The following is a 5,829-nucleotide window of genomic DNA, read 5'->3' as shown; positions in this document are numbered from 1 at the left end:
CAAAGCATGGAACAACACAAGTGGAACATCACATTCCACACAAAAATATTGCGTTTCTTTCCAGATCTTCTTGCCATCTTTGTTGTGTGAGCAGCAAACTTTGCAGTAATCAGTTGAATTCTGTTTCCTTGCTGCTGCTGTATGCTCTTGGGGAAAAGTCTTCCAGAGAGACGAAGAGGTGCGACATCAACAGAGCACTGATGACCTCGAAGATGTAGCTGCCCTGGCCTGTGATACTTTTCCAGCATTCTTTCAATCAATGTCAGTCTGAAGTTTATATGGCTGATCGTGTGCTCAAGATTGTCCTTCTAGAACAGGATGTAGGAGTTCAGCACTATAATGTTTAGAAGTTGGCAAAAAAAATTTTTATACCAAAACTTGTGTCTTCTGTGTTCAGTTAGATAAAAAGTGAGCATCTGATCAGCCAAGTCTACTGCTCCAATATTCTCATTATAATCCACAATGACACATGACTTCTTAATTTCTTTTTCCCCATGTCTGTTGTCTACTTCAATCACAGTATCATTGTGGAATGTTGACAACATTGTCACTTCCTTCTTGTCACACCATTTCAATGCCATAAATTCACCACAGAATCTGGCTACAGTCGTCCCCTTTGCAATCCTTTTCTTCAGATCACTTGGTATCTGTTTTCTGTTCAAACAAGCTGTTCCAACTGCGTGAGTCCTGTTTTGATGTAATTCTCTGAAAAGCATGGGAGATGTATGGCAAACTTTGGGAGTAAGGTAAGGGCTGCAATCTACAAGATATCTTGGGGTAAATGCTGCAGCCCAAGTACTGCTGGCGAGTATTCTTGGGGCAAATGGGAAATGGGTTAAATTTAAACTTAGTATTCGTCATGAATCTTCTCTTATTCAGAGCTTGAGCCTGTCTAATAAAACTCTTACTCTTTTGAATTTTGGGCTCCTTCCATTTTTTCTGTCTGTACTTCGGAAGGCTAGGAAACTCCAAGAACATTCCCTGAAGAGTCTCTTGCTTTGTAACCAATGTAAAGATTTCTCTAAACAGTTTTTGAAATCTTCTTTTCTAATGTTTAGAGTTTGTGTATGAGTAAGCTCAGGGATGCTATTTTTTAATTTTTTTAAATGCTAAGAAAAAATAGAGACACTTTCTGATCTTAAGTCAAAAACCTATATTTACAACTTAAGGAACTAAAAAAAGAAGAACAAACTAAACCCAAATCTAGCAGAAGGAAAGAAAAAGAATAAAGATTAGAACAGAGATGAGTGAAGTAGAGAACAGAAAAACTAGAGAAAATCGATGAAACCAAGCTTTTTTTAAATTAAGTTTATTAGGATAACATTGGTTAATACAATTATATAATTTACAGGTATACATTATTATTTGACATCTCTATATTCTATTGTGTGTTTACCATCCAAAGTAAGTTTGTTTTTAGAGAAGATAAAACAAAATCAACAAACCTTCAGCTGGATGGACAAATTAAGAAAACAAGGAATACTCAAATTACTAAAATGATGGATGAAAGTGGGGACATTATTGATTCTACAAAAACAAAAAGAATTATGAGAGTACTACAAACAATTGTATGCCAAAAAATTGGATGACCTAGATGAAGTAGTAAATTTCTAGAAACGCAATACTTATCGAGACTAAATCACAAAGAAGTAAAAAAAAAAAAAAATCTGAATAGACCTATAACTAATAAGAAGATTGAATCAATAATAAAAAATTTCCCAACAAAGAAAAGTCCTGGATCTGCTGGCTTTACTGGCGAATTCTATCAAACATTTAAAGAGGAACTACTACCAATTTTTCTCAAACTTTTTCAGAAAATTGAAGAGGAAAGGACACTGCTTCACTCATTCTATGAGGCTAGCATAACCCTGATACCAATGCCAGACAAGAGACTACAAGAAAACTACAGGACAACATTGTTAAAAAAATCCTTGATGAAATACTAGCAAACAGAATTCAGCATCATATTATAAGGATCATGACCAAGTGGGGTTCCAAGTCAGACCAAGATATATGAATGGCCACTAAGCATATGAAAAGATGTACAACATCACTAATCATTAGGGAAATGCAAATCAAAACTAAAACTACAATGAACTACCACCTCACACCCATTAGGATGGCGACTATCAAAAACACAAAAACAAAAAACAATAACAACAAAACAACAAAAACCAGAAAATAACAAGTGTTGGCTAAGATGTGGAGAAACTAGAACCCTGTGCTCTGTTGGTGGGAATGCAAAATAGTATAACTGCTGTGGAAAACAGTATTATGAATAGTTCCTAAAATATTAAAAATAAAATTACCATACAATCCAGCAATTTTACTTCTGAGTATATACTCAGAAGAATTGAAAGAAGAGTCACAAAAAGATATTTGTACAACCATGTTCATAGCAGCATTATTCACAACGGCTAAAATGTGGAAGCAAGCCAACTGTCCATCCACTGATGAAAGCATAAGCAAGATGCAGTATATACATACAATGGAATATTATTCAGTCTTAAAAAGGTAGGAAATTCCCTAATATGCTATAATATGTTGAAACCTTATGACATTATGTTAAGTGACATAAGCCAGGCACAAAAAAACAAATATTGTATGATTTCACTTATATGGGTTACTTAGAATAGTGAAAATCATAGTCAGAAAATATAATGATGGTTGCCAGGGGCTGGGGGAAGAAGAGAAAGAGGAGTTATTGTTTACTAGGTATAGAATTTCAGTTATAGGGATGGATGGTGGTGATGGCTGCACAACAATGTGAATGTGTTTACCACCACTGAACTGCACTCATAAAATAGTTAAGATGGTAAATTTTACGCTATGTGTACTTCGCTACAATAAAAAAAAAAGAAAGAAAACAGCCTCTTTTTGCCAAGGTTTTCCTCATTCCTATTTTACCAACCAGTTCTTCTCATGGGTCAGAATTAAGTCTCGAATAGCAGAATTTTTCATTGCAAAGAAATTATGAGGAAGGCAAATCAACAATTTGTTTCCTGTTACAGATGACCAAGCTGTGGCCAACTGGCAAGACAGAATGATGACATATTTTTACTAGAATTGCTGGGGATGTTGCCATTCTGTCTTGTGGGCCACGGTTAGCCAGGTAATATATAATTTACTCCTAAAACAACGGTTACTTCTTTATCTTTTTCTCCTTTTACCCTCATGCCCTCTCTTTGGTTCATGTACTCCATACAAGTGTATGATTTCTTAATTTAGACAGTTCAAGATTTAATCTTTCTATTCTCTTTATTTTTTTGAACAGATTTTAACTCGTTTATTGTTGTCTTCAATATTTATATGCAAAATTTTGGTGATACATATGTAATTTGTATAAAACTACAAATCTGCATTGCTTACTATCCAAATGCTGTAATTGGTTTACAGCTAGCTGAATTGCACGAAAACAAAACCCAAAGAAAAATAAAAAAGAAAATAAATTAGCATATTCCTCATTTACAACTCCTGAATCTAAATTGTGTTTCAACATTCATTACAAAAGTCAATCTCTCCAAAGTGCTAGCCTAACAGATTTTCTTAAGTTTTAGTTTTGTAAACAAAGTTATGAGGAAAGATTCCTTAGTGTATATATTACATATTAATCGAACCTATTTGTATAAAGTTCATGCCTATAGAAATTATTTTATTTTATAGTGGTTGACCAAAAAAATAGAATTAATGTCAGATACACATTGATCAGCATCAGAATCACAAGCTTGCTAAAAATGCCCTACTCCACACCTGTGAAATCAGAATCCACATTTTAACAAGAGCCACAGGTGACTTGTATGCACTTGAAATTTGAGAAGCAATGGTGTGGACAATGATTAGATAAAAATTTGGCTTAAAAAAAAACTGTATTCATTATAGGTAGTACAGACATCTGACTCCTTTATGCCTTCTAGTGTGGTTTGTTTGAGAATTTTACATAGCGAGAGACATTCTATTTTATTAAAATTTACTTTCTCTTATTTTTCTTTTATTGTCAATATGTTACATGTAATTTTTGAAATTATGAATTAATTCCAATTCAGGATAACAAAGGGGATGTTATCTTGAGCAGTTAAGAGTTAAGTGAGTTAAAATCTGTTCAAATAATATGTTTATTATATGTTTACAGCAAAAAGGGCCTGTTGCTCTGATAGGACTGAGAGCTACTGAATAAAGGATAAATGTACTGAAGAAGAAAAATATATTCCCAGCCTATATGAATTCGACAACAAAAACAATGTCTATGGAAAGACTGTCAATGTAACTTAACCACTGATAGAGTGTCTTTGGCTGGAATAAAATTTGGAATCTGAGATAAAGATACAGAGATAGATTCAAAAATAAATTTATTCACTGCATCATTCAGAGCCAAGAAGCTCTTACAGCAAAGAAGGTGAAGCTAGAATTACTACCAGATAAAGATAATAGTATAAAAGCCAGACCTTTAAACTATAGTAGACTATTCACTATTCTGGGTGGAGTTGGTGAGTAATGATGAAAACACTTGGTATCATGGACAAGGTCACTGGTTTTATCTTAGCTGAGGACCTTTCAGAGTTGTAAAATTTAGAGGAACTACACATACTTGTTTTCTAAAAACACTAGTGTTCCACATTCTATCTCTTCTGTCATTACAAGTGCCTATCGAGTCTGTGATAGTAAAGCAGAATTTTAAAATAGTTAACACTATCCCTTCAATATAAAAGTGTCACTTTAATAACAAGTGGGAGAATTTCTTCTTTTGAGGGAAATGGGCTTATTGTAAGAGTATAGTGAAGCAGGCCTTTGGAAATGCTTCCTTCTTAGCTGATTGACTTCAGAAAATAAGTATCATCTATAAAAATTCTCATGTCTGTCCACTTTAAAAAAATTCGGAAATAAACATTTCTAATTCATTTAAAAAATCTTCCTCTAAATGACTGTCAAGTGTGTTTTGAATTTCTTTGTTAAATACAATTGTTAAAAATATAAAAATGCAAAATAAATTAAAAAATAAAAATGCAACATCTCTGATTAGTTGACAAAAAATTTATTCTCTAAAATATTGAACAAATTAGTAGGGGTAGGAAAAGGTTTTTAAAGTGTTTTTCTTTGTCTGCAGGGTCTACTCAATTCTATTTTAAGTCAGGCCCATAATGCCCTTTCTGCGATTCTAAAATCCAAAAAGCTCTGAAAACCGAAAGTTTTGTTCATAACTCACTTGGCATCAAAACCTGACCTGAATTGATCTGAGGCTATTTACAGTCTTTATTCTTTCATACATTGTGCCTATTCACGTTTTTTGTTGCAGAAATATGAGGATGTTTAATTATGGGGTGCTACGTAGGCTTCCATGGGGGTGTTATATAATATAAGCTATATAAATTTTCCAAAATTCATAAAATTCTGAATATCCTAAATTCATCTGGTCCTAAGGATTTTGGAGCTTGTGGACCTGTGCAGATTCTCTGTAGGGAATATGAAATGAATAAAAAATTGCAAAGTATTTTTGCTGATATACAGAGGTCTTTTCCATTGTATTTTAATATTAAGGATCTATAATTCTGAAATTTGTTTCCTACGTTTTTGTTGTTATAAGGATAGTGGAGTTACATCTTTGGGCAGAGGATCTGTAATTCAAAGTTAGCATGGAAATCAAATAGATTGTCCCACCAATGAGATAATGTGTGTGTGTGTGTGTGTGTGTGTGTGTGTGTGTGTATATATATGCATACATAAAACATATACAAATATGTAACATATACAAATGCTATACATAAATGTATAACATGAATATAAGATATAACATAAATATCATATAAAAATTTGTTTTGTAATATACAACATATA

This window comes from Pteropus alecto, unplaced genomic scaffold (assembly GCF_000325575.1).
Source record: "Pteropus alecto unplaced genomic scaffold, ASM32557v1 scaffold33, whole genome shotgun sequence".
Classification (NCBI taxonomy): Eukaryota; Metazoa; Chordata; class Mammalia; order Chiroptera; family Pteropodidae; genus Pteropus; species Pteropus alecto.
This window is presented reverse-complemented; position numbering follows the sequence as displayed.